Here is a 21,908-nt window from a genome sequence, read left to right on the forward strand (position 1 = left end):
ACATCATCTGCACTGAAGAAGCCAATTGAATCTCAAGAGCTTTCTGATACCAACACCACGCAGAGATGCAGATCTGACTGAAGAATTGAGCAGCTCTGCTTTTTTCTCTGACCTGTACCTGCTGTTGCAGGCACATGTTTTATTTACCTCACCTTCATCCCTGCCTTCTCTCCCTTTCTAGTCACTTCTGGATTATTTCCACATGGATCCTGTTAATTAGTGATGAGCTAAAGAGTAAAGGTTAAGACAGACTTTGAGAACAAGACAAAGCTCAGATAAGGAACTGTGGACAGATATTTTTTTAATTGGACTGAATAGATGGAAATTAGTCTAACTAGACTGAACAGTTCACCCAAAGAATATTGTTTAAATCAGAGAAGATTAAACTACTGCAACTATCTTGCATGTTCTGCACATGTACCCCAAAACCTAAAATGCAATTAAAAAATAAATAAAATAAAATAAAATCTTTCTGTTTTCCTCCTCAAAAAAAGAAAAAAACTACTGCAAATCATTTCTATGTTTTCTACTGATGAGCAGAAATGAAGGCTTGTACTAGACAGTCTTTAAGTTATCCCTCATGATGCCATTCTCCTGGCATTCATCCCTGTATGATTCCCTCCTCTTGAGGGTGAGTGATACTTGTGGGTTGCTTATACCCAAGAGAATATAGGAAAGATGAGGGAGTGTCACATTTATGGTTATGTTTCATTATGTGATTAACTTGCTAGCAGATATTTTCTAGACTCTCTTTCTCTCTGTTGCTGGCTTTGAAGAAAAAAGATGCCCTGAATCCCATAGTGACAAAGAATTGAATTCTGCCAATAATCTGAATAACCTCCAAATGACAAACCAGTCATGGTCTACACCTTGATTATACCCCATAGAAGGCCCAGAAATCTTTTCCCAGATGCCTGACCCATAGAAACTGTGCAATAACAAATGGGTGTGATTTTAAGCTGCTAAATTTGTGATTTGTAATACAACATAGAAGAAAACTACTACAAGACTCATAAATAAAATTTGATTTAAATTATAATAAGAATGGGAAGTTACATTTTTACCTATACCTAACCTATTTTTCCAATTTATTATCACTAAACTATATTTAATTCTGCCTTTAAACCTTTGCTCAAATTGTTCCTGCATTCCTTTTGCCTATGCATACTTCATAGTTTCAGAATACCCTAGCCATCCTCAAGTATCCCTAATAACACCTAGTAACATCAACCTTCTCTGAACTCCTGATCCTCCAATACAATATTGAATCGCAGTTGTGGGAGTGAATACACTAAGCTCATTCCTAATGCTAGGGATAAAGTATCTGATCATCTACAATTGTGATTGATGTTAGCTATAGATTTTCATAGATTCTTTTTTTTAAAAAAATCAGATTGCAAAAGTTGTCTTCCTTTCTTAGCTTTTCTAGAATGTTTGTTAGGAATGGGTTATTGAGTTTTCTCAAATACATTTTCTGCATTTTTAAGGTAATCTTTTGCTTTGTACTCCGTATTTCATGAATTTGAATGTTGGCCTGCCTTCTTAGGTTGGGGAAGTTCTCTTGGATAATATCCTGAAGAGTGTTTCTCAACTTAGATTCATTCTCCCTATCACATTCAGGTATGCTGATCAAGGGTTGATTAGGTCTTTTCACATAATCCCATATTTCTTGGAGGCTTTGTTCAATATTTTTCACTCTTTTTTCTCTAATCTTGCCTTCTCACTTTATTTCATTGATTTGATCTTCTTTCTCTGATATCCTTTCTTCTGTTTGATCGATTCAGCTGTTAAAACTAGTATATGCCTTGCAAAGTTCTCATGCTGTGTTTTTCAGCTCCATCAAGTCATTTGTGTTCTTCTCTAAGCTGGCTATTCTAGTTAGCACTTCATCTAACCTTTTTTCAAGGTTTTTTGTTTATTTGCATTGGATTAGAGCATGGTCTTTTAACTCAGAGAAGTTTGTTATTACCCACCTTCTGAAGCCTGCTTCTGTCAATTCATCAAACTCATTCTCTGTCTTGTTTTGCTCCCTTGATGGTGAGGAGTTGTGATCCCTGGGAGGAGAAGAGGTGCTCTGGCTTTTGATGGTTTCATCCTTTTTGTGCTGGTTTCTTCCCATCTTTGTGGATTTATCTCCCTTTGATCTTCGAAGTTGATTATTTGGGAGGAATCTCTTGAGTGGATGCCCTGTCTGCTGAGGTTGGAGCCATATCTTTTTTGCCTGTAGAGGTGCTGTGGGGCTGTCTCAGATTCAGCCAGGTTGCTGGGTGGGTAGTCCTTTCCTGGAGTTTGTTTGCAGGTGAGATTACCTCTGCCTTTCCAATGGCATCTCTCCTTCCCCAAGCTCGTTCTTCCCCGTTGGGGTCAAACTGGTGTATTTGCTGCCAAACTCTCTAGCATGCGGGCTTCAGTTTGAGTTTTGTGGGGGTGGGGCCTGCCAGGCCTTATGGCCTGTTTCCCTGCTTTCAACTCTGACTCTTTCTGTGGGAACAGGTCTGTCCCCCTGCTGTTAGTCCAAACTTTCACTGACAACTAGTGGCACCCGTCAGGAGCCGTGGCTCAGATTTGCATTGACAACCCACAGCGCCCCAGTCTGGTGAGGCTCTCATGCACTGTGGGTTGCAGGAGGGATGAGGTAAGCACAGGATCCAAATCCGAGCACCTAGGGGGTGAAGTCTCCAACCCTCTGAGCCAGCTGCACATTCCAGGTGGTGACGCACCACACCCTGTCTCAGTTTGCCCTCCCTGGACGTCTTTCACCCTGTGGCTCCTTTCCTGGGCTACCAGTCCCACCGAAGTGAACCCAGCACCTCACTTGGAATCCTGAAGTCCTCTAGCCCTCTGCGTCTCATTCACTGGGAGCTGCATTCCTGTGTTGCCTCCTCTTGACCATCTTGACTCACCCCCCTCCACCCCAGATATGAAGTTTTTTTTGTGAAAAGATCTTTTTATTATAAATTAAATGTCTCCAATAAATGCATAACTACTCACATTTTCTATCTCTTCTTTACTAATTTTTGGATAGTTGAAATTTTAAAGGAATTTGTCTATTTAATTTACACTCTCAAATTGGTTGCCATTAGGTTGTTTATAATATTTTATTGTTTTTTACACTTATAGGATCTGTGGCTATATCCCTTTCATTCCTAATATTGGTAATGTGTGTTTTTTTCCTTTTCTTGGTTACTTAAGAAAAAGGAATTAATGATTTATAAAGATGAGATAATGAAAGAAGGCAAACTTTTAAAGAAGTTTAAAAGTGAAAAGAGAGGAAAAATCACAAAGGTTAATCTTTCTTCATCATTTCCTATGTGCCAGGCTGTGTACTAAATTCTTACCTTTACTCTCCACACTATAATTATATAAGTCGGTGACATGGTTTTTCTGTGTCCCCACCCAAATCTCATCTTGAATTATAACTCCCGCAGTTCCCATGCGTCATGGGAAGAACCCAGTGGGAGGTGACTGAATCATGGGTGTGGGTCTTTCCTGCACTGTTCTCATGACAGTGAGTAAGTCTCACGAGATCTGATGGTTTTAAAACAAGGAGTTCCTATGCACAAGCTTGCTTTCTTTGCTGCTGCCATCCACACAAGACACGACTTGCCCCTCCTTGCCTTCTGCCATCATTGTGAGGCTTCCCCAGCCACATGGAACTGTAAGTCCATTAAACCACTCTTTCTTTTGTAAATTGCCCAGTCTTGGGTATGACTTTTATCAGCAGCATGAAAATGCACTAAGACAGTGAGTCTTATTACTTTCAGAGATGCATGAACTTAAGCTGTAAAAATTAAGTGACTTGCTTAAAATCACTCAGTGAAGAAGCACTGCAATAACTAAAAGAAACTAGAGGCTTAAAATAAATGTTTTTAAATAAACTAAGGAGTGATTCAGTTTGAAACAATATCTGAAAACATTTTAAAAGGTAAATACACCCAAATGATACTCAGTGTTTTTCTCTGTATGGAGTAATTTTTATTTTATTTTAAAAAAATTATATTTTTCCCTTCTACAATGAGCATAATCAAAAAATTGTCTTTTATAAAGAGAAAACTGTAAAGGCAGAGAAAATTAATTATGTTTTCAAGCAGGGCAAGGGGAAGCAGGGCAAAGTGCTACCATTTGAAAAACTGGGATCAAGAAGCAATCATTTATTCATTCAACAAATGTTTATTGAATTTTTACTTTGTTCTAAGAAAGAAAAAAAGAGAATGAAGAAAAGAAGACAAGATAATTTAGAAGACAGAACGAATGAAGTAGAGAGAATTGCCATGAAGTGATCTCATTCTTATTAAAATAGAAAGTGAAGTCTGTGAGTAAATGTGAGGGTAGAGGTGAGTCTAGGACCTCGAATACGTACACAATAGTCAGAAAGGATCACTGTGTTTGCTTTGAAACCCAGAAGCAAAAGTAGAGAGGAAAGAAAACAGAGGCTGTCCAGAGTTGAAGAATGTCAAGATGAGAAGGCAAAGGTCAAGAAGATAAATGAATTTTGAAGCCGGATTGACCTTTCATTTTCCTAAAACTCCAATGTGGAAGTTACTATGGATGAGTGGAGATAAAGAAGATTCTGGAGTTAAATTATAGGATGGGAGTGGAAGGTAGAGTCCTGAAACAAAACAAAACAAAAATACTGGATGCAGGTAGATGGCATGGAGTCCAAAAGAATGCCATTAAGTGGTAATTAATGAGCAACAGTCTGGAAGCTCACCAAAGCTATTTGTGGAAACTGCATTTATTCAATTTATAGAGTTCTAACTTAATTGGCGAGAAGGCTATGATCCATCTTTCTCTGACACTCAGATAAATTCGAAGCGATCATTTCAGGGCATAATCAGAATTTCGAGACAACTTCGAAATTATATCCTGAAGTTCCAAATGTTATTAACATTCTTGACGAGACTTCACATTTACTCTGTATTCTCTAGTGAATACAGTACATTTTTGTTGTGAGGCAAATGGGTGTGAAGCGCATGGCACTCCTCCTGTGTCTCCCATTCTGCTTTAGTTAGCTCATCCATCAATTAACAGGACACACTTAAACTGTTCAAAGACAACCCAGAAGTCCTTAGCCTAGGACGGTCCAGCCAAACTGATGTGCTGCTGTTCTGGCTATAGCCCTTACCCAGGCGGAATTCACTCAGCGCCGGAGGTAGAGAGACACTGCCGTATTTGTTTTGTCAGTAATTGTCTCTCTGCCTTGAAAGAGCCCCTAAAATTGCTTCTATGTTTAGAACCAAGATTACTCTGTTGAGGCTGCTGGTCAGAGTCTCACCTCCTTATAGAAGTCTGTTATTCCTAGGGCTCTATTTCCTAATTTCAGCCTTGGTGGTGTGGCTGATGAACAGGCATTTGTTCCACACAGACAAGGACACAGGAAGCTTTATTAGCATGTGTGCCGGAGGAGGTCACTATGGCTACTTCCTATGGGAACATTAATTGTGTGGGCTTTATTGCCTCCCAACTACTCTGACTAAACATTATGACAGATTCAAGTTTCTGGTGGCTTTGATTGAATAAGGAGGACAATTTAATTGTTAAAGAACATGGACTTCAAGCCAATAGATTAAAAAGTAAATCCAAATTTTATAATTTTCAGTTACTCACATGGAGAAGAAAAGATAAGCATTGATGTTTAGTGAGTATCTCTGTGCATGGGAAGCTGGGGTTTCCTGGTCATCCACGTGGGATCTCTTCTCTATGTGTCACAGGAAAACCATCAAAATATTCCAAGTCGCCGCGGCAGTCAGGACCTCTCTCAGTACACTTCTAAGTCACTCTTCAATCCCTGATCTAAATCACCCACAAGTTAATACTTGGGTCCTCAGTAAATACTTCCTATTAATTTAATCTAAACCCAGAATTTTAAAATCCCAGATAGCTCATTCAGTATTTACATTAACCATATGCTCGCTGGCATTGCACCACGAAATCACCCTGGTTATTTAAGAAGGTGAGGCAGTTGTATATACAGACTGACTGTAGAGATTTTGTATTTTATCATGACCAATTTCAATTTATTGTCCCACTAAGTTATGAGGAATAAAAGTCATATTCGTTGCCTTAAAAGAATATTTGTCTTCCAAAAGAAAATCTCAGCAGATTAATGTAAGACTTTCCATGCCAAAATTAAAGCCAGATAGATTTGTTTAAATTTTTAAATGAAAAATGTGTTGCCTCTTTTTTTTTTCTTTTTTTGCTGCTCCTACTCAGCATGAAAGCTTCTCCTCACACAATGTTCCTCCATCAGCAACTCTACTTTACCAAATAGCCCCAAGGCTATGGAGTCATCATTGACTCTCCTCTCCAGTACAGTGGTCAACACTGATGGCATTACTTTCAGAATGTGTCCACAGCCTGATGACTTCTCATCACCTCTGCTGGTTCTACCTTGACCTATGCCGTCACTCTCTGTGACACATTGAATTATTCTCGGCATTCTCCAACTTGGTCTTCCTGCTTCCAATTCTTTTCTCTCCATTCTCCTATTGAGCAGGTCATGTCACTCTTCCACTATTCTAAAGGCAAAAGTCTTTCACTTAATCCCCATCTGCTCAATGACTTCTACCAATTTCTCTCTGACACATCCCCCTCCACTCTCATGGCTGTTCCTCAATCACATCAGGTGCTCTTCCCCAGGACCTTTGCACATGCTGTTCTCTCAGCCTGGAATGTTCTTCCTCCAGATGACCACATGGCTTATTTCCTCTCTTCCTTCCGGTGTTTTCCCAAATGCTAACACAACAAAAGAAGCCAAATCACACCCCCCACCTGTATAAAGCAGTTACAGCTGCCGACTACCTTGCACCCTCTCACCTTGCCCTGCTTTATTTTCCCTTCATAGCAATTATCACCTCCTTGACTTATGACTTATTTATTCACTTACTGTATGTCTCCTCCACCACCTGGCCCACAGAAGTCATTCAGTAAACATTTTCTGAGTAAATAGTGCTGATAATCATAATAAAGACCTGTTTGGTCCCTGGATTTCCTACAGAGCAGTAGTAAGAGAGATAGCAAGATGCAAACATAGCATCTTCAACATAGCAACCATGGCCGAGCACCCAACAGGAAGCAAGAATTTCTGTGGAAGCATAAAACAAAAACTAAAATGAGCTATGCTAACTTAATAAACTTTAAGCCTAAAGGAATATAATTATTTCAAAACTTGATGATTTAAGCCTGAAATAAATTTAAATATATAAATAAAATAATAAATAAATCTAACTCCTACTACGAATTTTGAATATCAGTGCAAACCTGACCAAGCTGATGCTTGTCTCACCTCTCGAATAAAATGCTGCAGAGTCTTTGAGAAGATATTCATGGCTCTGATGAAGCAGCAAGCGTTACACTCACTCTCCTCAGGTGTGACATCTTATGTGACTATTGCTATTTCTCTGCTAGAGTAGATTTTTATTTTCTTTTTACTTTTTGTTACTCCTGGCCACAATCCGGACCAAGCAAATAGATACTGGGGCTCCTCAGCCAAGAGGTTGGTTTTAGCTATGACCTGAGAGGCAACAGCACTGGCTAGGGGTGAGGAGTCCATAGTACAAGATCTCTGGGAGGTCCTGAGATTTCAATTAAGAGTTGCCAAAAGCCATATCTAGGGAGAAAGCAAAAATCAGAAATATTGCTAAGTTCTGTCAGGGTATCAAGTGATAAGAATATGAGGAAACTACACTCTTTCAGTTATTCACAAAATACTTGCTTGGGTTAGAGTTAAAAGGATGAAAAAAATTCATCCCCTACCTTCAAGTTTCCCTCAGTTTGAAAAAGTCAGACAAATACATAGGTGAATATTATACAAAGTGATAAATGCTAGGCTTTATGGGCAAATATAGGAAGGAACGTCACCCAAACAAGACTTTGATGGAATAAACTTGGGTTCCACTGATATTTTGGGAAAATTACATAAATTCCCCCAACTTTGGTTTCCTTCAGGGGGTAGGAGAGAACTATAAGAAAAACTATATATATATATATATATATATATATATATATATATATATATATTTTTTTTTTTTTTAAATTTATTTATTTTTTGGATGGAGTCTCACTCTGTTGCTCAGGCAGGAGTGCAGTGGCGCGATCTCATCTCACTGCAATCTCTGCCTTCAGGGTTCAAGCAATTCTCCTGCCTCAGCCTCCCAAGTTCCTGGGACCACAAGCATGTGCTACCATGCCCAGCTAATTCTTTTTTTATTTTTAGTAGAGACAGGGTTTCATTGTGTTAGCTAGGATGGTCTTGATCTCCCGACCTCGTGATCCACCTGCCTCGGCTTCCCAAAGTGCTGGGATTATAGACATGAGCCACCTCGCCCCGCTGCGCCCAGCCAATAAAAACAATTTTAAAGCAGCTAAAATTTGTATTATGTGCTGGGCACATTTGTTTTCTTCTGGCAACGGCATGTATGTGAAGATTATGTTAAAAATTGTTGTCAATATTCCATTTTTTAATTTTATGTGGTACATACCAAAAATGATATCAAGGACGTTCCTGATGGAAGCTCATGATGAGAGTAGTGGGGCAGGGATTAGGGGAACAGTCAAGAGATGTGAGGATGAGAAATGTGTGAGCAAATGCCAAGTTATTCCTCTTCCTCGTGATCCATTAATACAGGGGTCTGTATTAACCTGGCCCTTTCCTGTGCATCTAGAGTCCTAAGAGGAATCTAGAAAATAACTAGTGAATGTGAGATAAGACAGATTTTTGTTTAACCCACCAAAAATAAGGTTCTAAGGTTAAATACCTTCTTGTCAATGTCTTGAATCCCCTCAAACTGAAATAAAAACCATGAATGCAACCTCAATAGACATTCCCGCATAAAGCCGGGAAAGAATTCTGCTGGGTCAGCAAGTGAGAACTTACCCATACTCTCTTCAGGAAGACCCAGAAACTCGAGTATCCTGAACTGCAGGAGGAAATGTGGGTACTTCAGATTGTTTCCTAAGGGAACTCTCTCTAACACTGATTTTATCCATGGTAACAGTGTTCCTTAACCCCTGCACTGTTGCTATGGCAACAGTAGTAGGGTTACTATAACAATAGTTACCTTCTACTGAAATAGCTATTATCTGCTCAACATGGTGCGAATTATTTTATGTGCATATTACATTTAGTTCTTGTAATGATGTTATGAAGTAAATTTTATTTTCTCCATGTTATAAATGAGGATATTCAGCCCTAAAGAAATTAAATAGCTTGCCCATGATCACACACTTATTAGGTTGAGCAATATGAAATGGCTGACATTCCATAATATTTTAGCCAACTCACAGGGTGGTTTCACATGGTAAAATCCTGGTGAGTGGCAGAGGCTGTCCAGCCTGGGCCTGATCTGTAGTCAGACGCTATGTCAGATACTTCCCAATGAACCAGAGACAATAGAAAACCTGTCACAGGCATGCATAATGCTATGTTTTAATAAAGTCATTTGCCACTTAATATTAACCTCAATTACAAAGATATTTGAAACTAATTGATTTTATAAACCAAGAACTTAGAATTTAACCTGCATTTTTTTTTCTGAGATGGAGTCTCACTGTGTTGCCCAGGCTAGACTACAATGGTGCAATCTCAGCTCACTGCAACCTCCGCCTCCCAGGTTCAAGCAATTCATCTGCCTCAGTTTCCAGTAGCTGGAATTACAGGTGAGTGCCACCACACCTGGCTAATTTTTTTTTTTTTTAAGTAGGGACGGGGTTTCACCGTGTAAGCCAGGATGGTCTCGATCTCCTGACCTTGTGATCTGCCCGCCTCAGCCTCCCAATAGTCTGCACTTTTATGTAATCACCTCTTTGTCCTTACAGGAAATCTAGGTTAAGAAAAATTTCTTGGTGGTGTTTGACAGACTTTAAACATTATTCACCCACGTGACATCTATTTATTCTGAGTAATACCATTAAGAATCTCTTACAGCATTTCGTCCCTAAAAGGAAAGTTATGTTCTGTAACAATAGCAAAGAATGCATATAAGATAAGCTTACTGAAGAGACCTCTGCAGATTTATGCCATCACAACAACCGACAGGGTTTAATTTAATCACTCAGGCATTTCTATTAAGCTGGTGTAGGCTGGAAGAACAACTTTTAAAGAAACCCATAAAATATTTCTGATTTGGAATGGACTTAATTGACTTCACCATCAAGTATTTTTCCTGTGTCTAATATTTTGGGAGATTCTAATGTTCATTGAATTCCAAAGCACGATGTGTATTTTAATGTATCTAGTTAATAGCACCTGATGATAAGAAACATCTGCCAACAAAAACTGGAAAATTTCACGGAAAAAAAAATAAACTTATTCTTACAAAGTGGCCCAGAACCTGTTAAAAAGATTACCACATCGGTCTTCCCGTTATTTTACTTTCAAAAAAAAAATTATTTCTAAATTAGGGTACACAAAGTTCTTTCTATATAAAGAATTTTACAAAGCAGCTAACATTTGCTCATTTATATATGTGTGTAAGAACTGTTATAAGAATTTTAACTCAGTCTCCTTTTTTTTTTTTATAACATGTCTGAGCAAAACCACCAAGTGCTTTGTTACAGCTGCAGTGATTTCTAACCTATGGTGGTTTACATCAATGGGTGCAGGTGGAATGAACAAATACCTATTGCTTGTTGACTAGACATTGCCTGGGATTAAAAATCTGACCTTCCTGATAGATTATTCAGCCTTTCTGCTGGAGAGATGTTAACTTCTAGAGAGAGATCTCTTTACTTTAGTTTCCCTGAGAATCCAGTGGACTGCATAACAAACATTATTTCCTGACATAAAATAGGCCTAATTCATCATCTTAAGTTTTAACATGTGAATTTAGGGTCACTTACTTCTAATTTAATAAAATATAAAAACACGAATGCTTAATCATTAGCTAAATGAATTCTAGACACCATCTTAAATGAATAGCTTCTATATAGAAGTCCAGTATGAAAATTTTATAATTATAGATGTGCAAATCGAATATAATCAATTTGAATATCAAATCACAGAAAAAGATACGAAATTACATCAAAAATTTGAAGAAATATGTATTTTCTCATTGTGGACCTCCCTAGTATAGCCCAACATATTAAAAGCGTTTCGGATTCAATTTTTGTACATTTACATCATCAACTTCAAGTCCAAATCTGATCCATTTTACAAAGAATATGTTTTATCCTGTATTTGATCATTAAAATGAAGTTTCAAAGGGTAATTGAAAGAAAACTGCAAGATAATGTAAGGGACACTTTAAGCTTAGCTTGCAAAATATAATTTAACACTGTACCATACCAACCTTTTCAGTTGTGTTTCTACTGCTATTAGCTGTATCCTAAACAAGCTAAAACAGAGCTAATTTGTGTTATATCCTAATCTCTATGCAGAGTAGTAAACTTAGATGAACTTGTTTAAAGCAGAAATGATTACTACCAAAAAGTAAAAACGGAGAAAAAAGAAGCCCTCTTAAAAATCTTTCTGTTTGGGGAGGGATAGCCTGGGGAGAAATGCCAAATGTGGGTGAAGGGGAGAAGAAAAGCAAAGCACACTGCCATGTGTGTACCTACGCAACTGTCTTGCATGCTCTGCTCATGTACCCCAAAACCTATAATCCAATAAAAAATTAAAAAAAAAAAAAAAAAAAGAAAAAAAAAATCTTTCTGTTTTGAATATTGGCCTAGTTACTAAAGAGAAATTTATGTTTTGAAGACTTTTTCTTAGATGTTAAATAGTGGGACCAATTGCGGTGCTGGCTTGAAAGAAGAATAAGATTGATGAGGAATTTCTTTTATAAACATCTTTTCAAGTCCCATACTTGCTATTATTTCCCTTCTACCTACATTAAAAACTGGCTATATGCATAAGTTTTTTAAATCACTTAAGCTAATTTTAATCATAAAGCTTCGTATATAACCATAGGTTGAATTTAATTTCTGAATGTTCAGCCAAAGTCTAAATTTAAATTCATATTTTAAATACACCTTGTGGGCAAGCTTCATAAAATAAGTAAATTACTGAATAACCTAGAGAGTATAAATAATAGAGAGAATTGCGTTTAATTAATTTAGTACTAGAATGGCATTCTTATTCCTGGTATCTCCTGAATATTATGCTAGAAGAGTTTTTGTTTGAACACTAACAATTCTAGAATATTTCAAAAAGGGCAATTAGAAACCATTCAGTCCAACAGTCTATTTTTAACAATGAGAAAACTGACTTCCAGAGATTTTTGAGAGCACTGCATAAGGTCATATGGTTGTTAAATTAAGTATAGCCTAAAGATGCCTCCTTGTGTATTTTAAGTAAGGCCTAAAGCTTCTGCATACATAGTGAACTGTCACCTAGCTGGAAGCGTGAACAGACTGCACCTACTCTTATGATGAGCAGCAGAGTCTCAGCCAATCATAGCAGCTGGATTTTGGCCAATCAGAGGCAGTCAACTCTTTAAACCATGTATAAATAAGGCAAACACTGTCCTGTAACCAATCCAGCCCTTTTTCTTTACCTCGCTTTCATTTTCCGTATGTCACTTTCCTTTTTCTGTCCATCAACATTATCTGATCATGTGACAGTTCCTAAGTCACTCTGAATCTATCCTGGTTCTGGGGGCAATCCAATTTGTGAATCATTATTTTCTCAGTTAAACTCTATTTATTATATGTAATTCGTCTAAAGTTTTTTTTATTTTAACATAGCTAATTAATAGCAAAGTTGAGACCATCATCCAGGTCACCAAACTAAAATTCCATTGCACATTTGGTGGCATCAAGCTTATGTTCAAAAGGCTATGAAAATAAATCCATACCTTTAAAGAAGTTTGCAAAGGGTGTTCCTTGGAGCTCTGCTGCTCCTTCAAGCGATGCCAGGTATCACAGGCAAAAAGGAAGACGTGCCACTGCATATTCACTTTAATCGAAGCATTTTCTGTTTCTCTGTTTTATATAGTGTTCTTTTGAATAGTATTTTATGTTTTAGAAGATTCTCCTACCACACAAAAAAAGGTTTGAAAATTAGTTCCCAATCCCTGGTTTCAGACAGTGAAACTAAAACTCTTCTGCTACCGATACCTGAAAGTGACGAGGAAAATAAAATCAGCATTCTTTTAAGGGTTTATGTAACTTTGTAAAAATACCCTGTGTCCAAAACATGGAGAGACTGAAATAAACGGAATCTCTTGGAAATGATTGTTCTTTCCTCAAATGTATAAATGGAGTACCAGGAAAAGAGAACAGATGAGATAGGGGATAACAATATTTCAGAAATAATGGCTGAGAATTTCTCAGCATAGAAAATTAGAAAGTACAATGAGTCTTAAGCAGAATTAAAACAAAATGAAATACCACACCTCAATGTATGAGGTAACAACTTCACAATACCAAAGATAAGGAGAGATTAAGTGGGAGAAAAGATAGATTGCCTATAATAGCAGACTTCCTTTTCTTATTTTATTTTATTTTTTGAGGCAGTGTCTCACTCTGTCACTCATGCTGGAGTGCAGTGGTATGATCATGGCTCACTGCAACCTCCGCCTGCCAGGTTCAAGAGATTCTCTTCCCTTGGGCTCCCAAGTATCTGGGACTACAGGCATGTGCTACCACTCGCAGCTAATTTTTGTGGAGGTTGAATTTCACCACGTTGCCCCGGCTGGTCTCTAGCTCCTGGACTTAAGTGATCCACCTGCCTCGACCTCCCAAAGTGCTAGGATTATAGGCAAGGAGTCGCCATGCCCACTCAATAGCAGACTTTCAACAGCAACAATAAGGGCATAAAACAATGAAGCAATTTTCAAATTACTGATAAAATAACTGATATCTGAGGATATTGTCAAAAGTAAGGATAAAATAACTTTATTCTCTCTCTAATGCAAACTCAGTTTATTTTTTACAAACCCTCACTGAAATGTCATACTTCTTGAAGAAAGAAATTGAATTATGATGAAGGAAACTGAATTCCATAGAAGTGTAGGCAGAGGTTATTACACGCATGGGTAAATACAAGTATGGTGTCAATCTGTTCGGGCTGTTTTTAACAGAACATCATAAACAGGGCGGATTGTAAGAACAGAAATTTCTCATTGTTCTGAAAGCCAGGAAGTGCAAGCTCAAGGTGGCGGCAGATTAAATATCTAGTGAGGACTTGCTTCAGATTCTGGACAGCATCTTTCTTTTCACCACATCCTCACATGGCAGAAGGGGGTAAAGAAACTCTCTGGGTTCTCTTTTGTAAGGGCACAAAATCCCATTCCCGAGGACTCCATGCTTATGACCTAATAATATTCCAAAGTCCCCTCCTCCTGACACTATCACACCTGGAATTAGGATTTCAACATACAAATTTTTGGAGACACAAACATTCTGCCTACAGCACGTGGTCATTGTAAAATAATAAGTATAATGATTCATATAATGGTATACAAATAATGTGAAATTAAAATGCTGTAAAGCAGAAATATGGTAGTCAGTTTTGCTTTCTGCAGATTGAGTTACCTGTGGCCAACTGAGCTCAGAAAATACTAAGTGGAAAATTTCAGAAATAGACAATTTATAGCTTTAAGTTGCATGATATTCTGAAAATGTTTGGTACTGTCCTGCTCCATCCCAGCCAGGACAGGAATCATCCCTCTGTTCAGGTATCCACACTGTCCTTTAGTTACTTAGTAGCTGTCTTGATTATCAGATCAATTCTCTCAGTATCACCATGCTTGTGTGCAAATGACTCTTATTTGAATAAATAATGGTCCAAACTACAAGAGAGTAGTGATACTGGCATATTATTATAATTGTTCTAATTTATTGTTGTAAATATCTTGCTGTGCCTAATTTATAAATTAAACTTTATCATAGTATGTAGGAAGAAAACATAGTATATATAGTATTTGGTACCATCCAGGGGAGGCTTCAGGCATCCCTTGGGAGTCTTGGAGTATTCTCTGGGAATAAGAGAAAACTACCCTACATAAAACGAGAGGGAGGTGATCAGAATTTAAACATTATAAGAATCTTGCATATTTTTAAAGAAGATACAAGTGGTAATTAACATTAGACCTTTATAAGCCAAACATTCACGTCAAACACGTAAGGTGCAATCACTGAAAGAATAGAAATAAAATATGTAAGTTTCAACCTGGGAAAGAGGGGAAAGTTAAATAAAGAAATGTGAGTAAACTAATTGAATAAAAGTAAAGGAAAAATATAAAGCAAATACAAAACAAGATAAATAATAATAAAGTAAAAGTTTCATTCGAATCAAACATAAATATTTTAGCAATTATAATAAGTGATCAGAGTATATGCTAACTAAAAGATTTTGATTGAAAATATCTAGCTATGTGATGTTCAGAAGAGGCATACCATAAAGAACCAAAATAGCTGAAACTAAAGAAATGAAAAAGATAAAACACAAGAGCTCTAACAAAAGCAATTTGGAATAGCTACACCTCTGGACAAAAAAATAAACTTTAATGAAAATATATATTTCTAATGGTAAAGGTAAACTCCACTGTGATGGTTAATATTGAGTGTCAACTTGATTGGATTCAGGGATGCAAAGTATTGTTCCTAGGTGTGTCTCTAAGGGTGTTGCCAAAGGAGATCAACATTTGAGTCAGTGGGCTAGGAGAGGCAGACCCACCCTCAATCTGGATGGGCACCATCTACTCAGCTACCAGCACAGCTAGAATAAAGCAGGCAGAAGAAGGTGGGATGAGATCTGCTGAGTCTTCTGGCCTTTATCTTTCTCCTGTGCTGGATGCTTCCTGCCCTCAAACATCAGATTTCACGTTCTTCCGTTTTTGGACTCTTGGACTGACACCAGTGATTTGCCAGAGGCTCTCGGGCCTTCACCACAGACTGAAGGCTGCACTGTCAGCTTCCCTACTTTTGAGGTTTTGGAACTCTGACTGGTTTCCTTCCTCCTCAGCTTGCAGACAGTCTATTGTGGGACCTCACCTTGTGATTATGTGAGTTAATACTCCTTAATAACCATTCCTTCGTATATTCATCTATCCTGTTAGTCCTGTCCCTTTAGAAAAACCTGACTAATACGTCTGCTAATGTTTTTTAAAAGAAAATATTTACCATGGAAATACAAAAATTCTTGGCCAGGTGTGGTGGCTCATGCCCGTAACCCCAACATTTTGAGAAGCTGAGATGGGCAGATGACGAGATCAGGAGCTCAAGAGCATCCTGGCTAACACAGTGAAACCCTATCTCTACTAAAAATACAAAAAAATTAGTTTGGTGTGGTGGCACTCACCTGTAGTCCCAACTACTCAGGAGGCTGAGGCAGGAGAATTGCTTGAACCCGGAAGGTGGAGGTTGCAGTGAGCCAAAATCATGCCGCTGCATTCCAGCCTGGTGACAGAGTCAGACTCCATATCATTAAAAAAAATTATTGTATGTAGGGGATAATATAGCCTCAAAGTATCTAAACAAAAATTGAGAGAATTATATAGAAATATTGATAAATTCATATGGCTAGAAATTTCAATGCAACGTTTTCATGAATATCTTTCTCAGGTAAAAAATTAATAAGGACAAAAATATTTTAACACCATTAGCAAGATTGATCTACATAATATAGTATAAATGAGCCAGCACAGTGGCTCATATCTGTAATACCAGCACTTCGGGAGGCTGAGGTGGGAGGATTGCTTGAGCCCTGAAGTTCAAGACCAACCTGGTCAATATAGAGAGATTCTGTCTTTATTAAAATTTTAAAACAAAAAACAAATAAATTAGTTTGGCATGGTGGCTGCTACTTGGGAAGCTGAGGTGGAAGGATTACTTGAGTATGGGAGGTCAGTGCTACAGTGAACTGTGATTTCACCACTGCACTTGAGCCTGGGCAACAGAGCAAGACCTTGTCTCCAATGATAATAATAATAATAATAATAATAATAATAATAATACTCATAAATAGATCTCTCCACATAGGAAATTTAGATGCAAGCTTTTTTTTCAAAATCTGTAGATGTTATGGGTTGAATTTGGGTCCTTTCCAAAATTCATATGTTGAAGTCCTAACCTCCAGTCCCTTACAATGTGGTTGCATTTAGAGACAGAGACTTTGAAAGAGGTAATTATGGTTAAATTAGATCATTAGAGTGGACCCTAATGTGACTGGTATCTTTATAGGAAGAGAGATCAAGACATAGACAAGACAAGGTTAAGACCATGTGAAGACAGAGCAAGAAGACTGCAATCCTCATGCCAAGGAGAGAGGACTCGGAAGATCCAACTTGGCTAACACCTTACCTCAGACTTCTGGCACCCATTACTATTAAAAATAGATTTCATTTGTTTAAGCTACCAGCCTGTGGAATTTGTATCATGGCATTTCTAGCAAAATACAGTGAATAATTTGAAACAATTAACCAGGTATTAGGCTAAAATGCAAATTTTTAAATAGACATAAATAATAATAATAGATTCTTCTTACCGAAAGAGAATTCATAACAATTTTGTAATACAGTAAGAAAGAAAAAACATTATTTAAAATATTTAAATTTTTAAAAATTAAATTTCAAGTATTAATTTAAAGTCATGCACTTAGACTTTTGTGGTTCAGAGAATACATCACTTTGAACATTGGAATATATTTAAATGTAATAAAATCATTATAAGTCACACCTTATGGGAAGCAACTAAAGCATTACTTAGAGAAAGATGCATATAAGTTTAGTGTTCAATTCAATAAGGTAGATAAAGATAAATAAAGAAGCAATGAAGTAATAATATAAACAGAAATTCATGATACAGATGACAAAGCAGCCAACACATGCTTCCCTGGTGAGTTCTCATATTTGTGAAGAAAATTGACATTCAAGTTTAGAAATAAAAGAAAGAAAAAAAAGGAAAGGGAAGAAGATAGGGAAATAGTAAGATCTCACACTCTTTCTAGAATGTTCCATCACACATCCATATTCATCTGTTAATGTCTGCCTTAATAAATCAAAGTTAGGCCTGGGCATGGTGGCTCACTCATATAATCCCAGCACTTTGAGAGGTCAAGCTAGGTGTATCATCTGAGGGCAGGCGTTCAAGACCCACCTGGCCAACATGGCGAAACCCTGTCTCTAAACATACAAAAAATTAGCCAGGTGTGGTGGTTCATGCCTATAATCCCAGCTACTCAGGTGGCTGAGGCAGGAGAATCACTTGAATCCAGGACGCAGCAGTTGCAGTGAGCCAAGATTGTGTCATTGCATTCCAGCCTGAGTGACAGGGCAAGATTCTGGCTCAAAGAAAGAAAAAGAGAGAGAGAGAGAGAGAAAGAAAGAAAGGAAGGAGGAAGGAAGGAGGAAGGAGGGAGGGAGGGAGGGAAGGAGGGAGGGAGGGAGGAAGGAAATCGAAGTTGGTAATATCTCTTCTGCGAAGTTTCTCTGAACTTTTCAAATAGTAACCCACTCTCTATGCCACCATTTTATCTTATAAATAGTTTAAATATCCTGTCCAGAAAACTGTATTATAATGATTTGTTTTCATGACTGTCATATCTCCCAGGGTGGCACTCACAGAAAATAATGTCAAATTTCCCAATGTTTAAAGAAGTGTGTGGCTTTCAACACATGGTTGAAGACAAAATCAATTAATAATTAATAAATAAATGAAGACCTTGAGGAAATTTACAGTGAGGCCAAATATACCCCTCAATACTTTATTTCTTCAGGTTAAAACTCCAAATTTCTTCAAATATTAATTATAAGACAAATTACAGAGGCTTCAGTATTCTAGTTTCCCTCCTTCAGTGACTATTCGGCTTTATATTACTGATTTTAAAACTATCTCCAAAATATAGGGCCTAAAACAACACCGTCATGTTATGTTTTTACTCTCTTTCATGGTTTCTGTTAGAAATTCGGAAAAGGATCCTCTGGGTAGTTCTGGCACAGTTTCTTTTAGTAGGTTGCTGTCAGATGGCAGATAGAGCTGGAGAAGCTGGGAGCCAACCAGTCACCCTCTTTTCCTCTCTTTGTCTCTCTCCCTCTCTCCCCATCCTCCATATGGAATTATGTTGTCTCTCCATATGGACTAGCAGCATGGCAGCCCCAGGACACTGAAAATGCTTTCAGACTTGGTAAAGACTCCATCATAAATTTTCCAGGGAGGTTGTTTTTCTTTCTTTTTTTTTTAAATTTTTTTATTTTTTTTATTACATTTTAGGTATTGGGGTACATGTGAAGAACATGCAAGATAGTTGCATAGGTACACAGGTGGCAGTGTGATTTGCTGCCTTCCTCCCCTTCACCTATATCTGGCATTTCCCCCATGCTATCTCTCCCCAACTCCCCACCACCCGCTGTCCCTCCCCTATTCCCCCCAATTGACCCCAGTATGTGATGCTCCCCTCCATGTGTCCATTGTTCTCATTGTTCAACACCCTCCTATGAGTGAGAACATGTGATGTTTCATTTTCTGTTCTTGTGTCAGTTTGCTGAGAATGATGTTCTCCAGCTTCATCCATGTCCCTACAAAGGACAAGAACTCATCGTTTTTGATGGCTGTATAAAATTCCATTGTGTATATGTGCCACATTTTCCATGTCCAGTCTATTATCAATGGGCATCTGGGTTGCTACCAGGTCTTTGCTATTGTAAACAGTGCTGCAATGAACATTCGTGTGCATGTGTCCTTATAGTAGAACAATTTATAATCCTTTGGATATATACCCAGTAATGGGATTGCTGGGTCAAATGGAATTTCTATTTCTAGGTCCTTGAGGAATCACCACACTGTCTTCCAAAATGGTTGAACTAATTTACACTCCCACCAGCAGTGTAAAAGTGTTCCTGTTTCTCCACATCCTCTCCAGCATCTGTTGTCTCCAGATTTTTTAATGATCGCCATTCTAACTGGCGTGAGATGGTATCTCAATGTAGTTTTGATTTGCATTTCTCTAATGATCAGTGATGATAAGCATTTTTTCATATGTTTGTTGGCCTGATGTATGTCTTCTTTTGTAAAGTGTCTGTTCATATCCTTTGCCTACTTTTGAGTGGGCTTGTTTTTTTCTTGTAAATCTGTTTGAGTTCTTGGTAAATTCTGGATATCAGCCCTTTGTCAGATGGGTAAACTGCAAAAACTTTTCCCCATTCTGTTGGTTGCCGATTCACTCTAATGACTGTTTCTTTTGCTGTGCAGAAGCTGTGGAGTTCGATTAGGTCCCATTTGTCTATCTTGGCTTTTGTTGCCAATGCTTTTGGTATTTTGGTCATGAAGTCCTTGCCTACTCCTATGTCCTGAATGGTTTGCCTAGATTTTCTTCTAGGGTTTTTATGGTGTTAGGTCTTATGTTTAAGTCTTTAATCCAACTGGAGTTAATTTTAGTGTAAGGTGTCAGGAAGGGTCCAGTTTCTGCTTTCTGCACATGGCTAGCCAGTTTTTTCCAACACCATTTATTAAACAGGGAATCCTTTCTCCATTGCTTGTTTTTGTCAGGTTTGTCAAAGATTGGATGGTTGTAGATATGTTGTGTTGCCTCCAATGCCTCCGTTCTGTTCCATTGGTCTATATCTCTGTTTTGGTACCAATACCATGCTTTTTCAATTACTGTAGCCTTGTAGTATAGTTTGAAGTCCGGTAGTGTGATGCCTCCTGCTGTGTTCTTTTTTGCTTAGAAATGAATTGGCTATGTGGGCTTTCTTTTGGTTCCACATGAAGTTTAAGGTGTTTTCTTCCAGTTCTGTGAAGCAGGTCATTGGTAAGTTGATGAGAATAGCATTGAATCTGTAAAGTGCTTTGGGCAGTATACACATTTTCATGATATTGAATCTTCCTAACCACAAACATGGAATGTTTCTCCATCTGTTTGGGTCCTCTCTTATTTTGTTGAGCAGTGGTTTGTAGTTCTCCTTGAAGGGGTCCTTTACGTTCTTTGTTAGTTGTATTCCTAGGTATTTTCTTCTCTTTGTAGCAACTGTGAATGGCAGTTCATTCTTAATTTGGCTCTCTTTAAGTCTGTTATTGGTGTATAGGAATGTTTGTGAATTTTGCACATTGATTTTATATCCTGAGACTTTGCTGAAGTTGCTTATCAGTTTCAGGAGATTTTGGGTTGAGACGATGGGGTCTTGTAAATATACAATCATGTTGTCTGCAAATAGAGACAATTTGACTTCCTCCTTTCCTGTTTTAATACCCTTTATTTCTTTTTCTTGCCTGATTGCTCTGGCTAGAACTTCCAGTACTATATTGAATAGGAGTGGTGAGAGAGGGCATCCTTGTCTAGTGTCAGATTTCAAAGGGAATGCTTCCAGTTTTTGCCCATTCAGTATGATATTGGCTGTTGGCTTCTCATAAATAGCTTTTATTACTTTGAGATATGTTCCATCAATACCGAGTTTATTGAGGGTTTTTAGCATAAAGGGCTGTTGAATTTTGTCGAAGGCCTTCTCTGTGTCAATTGAGATAATCATGTGGTTTTTGTTTTTGGTTCTGTTTATGTGGTGAATTACATTTATAGACTTCCATATGTCAAACCAGGCTTGCATCCCCAGGATGAATCCCACTTGATCATGGTGGATAAGCTTTTTGATGTGCTGTTGCAGTCAGCTTGCCAGTATTTTATTGAAGATTTTTGCATCTATGTTCATCATGGATATTGGCCTGAAGTTTTCTTTTCTTGTTGTATCTCTGCTGTGTTTTGGTATAGGATGATGTTGGTCTCATAAAATGATTGGGGAACGATTTCCTCTTTTTGGATTATTTGGAGCAGTTTCAGAAGGAATGGTACCAGTTCCACTTTGTGTGTCTGGTAGAATTCAGCTGTGAACCCGTCTGGACATGGGCTTTTTTGTGTGTGGTAGGCTCTTAATTGCTGCCTCAACTTCAGGCCTTGTTATTGGTCTATTCAGGGTTTTGACTACTTCCTGGTTTAGGCTTGGGAGGACACAGTGTCCAGGATTTTATCCAGTTCTTCC

This window comes from Callithrix jacchus, chromosome 3 (genome assembly GCF_049354715.1).
Source record: "Callithrix jacchus isolate 240 chromosome 3, calJac240_pri, whole genome shotgun sequence".
Taxonomy (NCBI): Eukaryota; Metazoa; Chordata; class Mammalia; order Primates; family Cebidae; genus Callithrix; species Callithrix jacchus.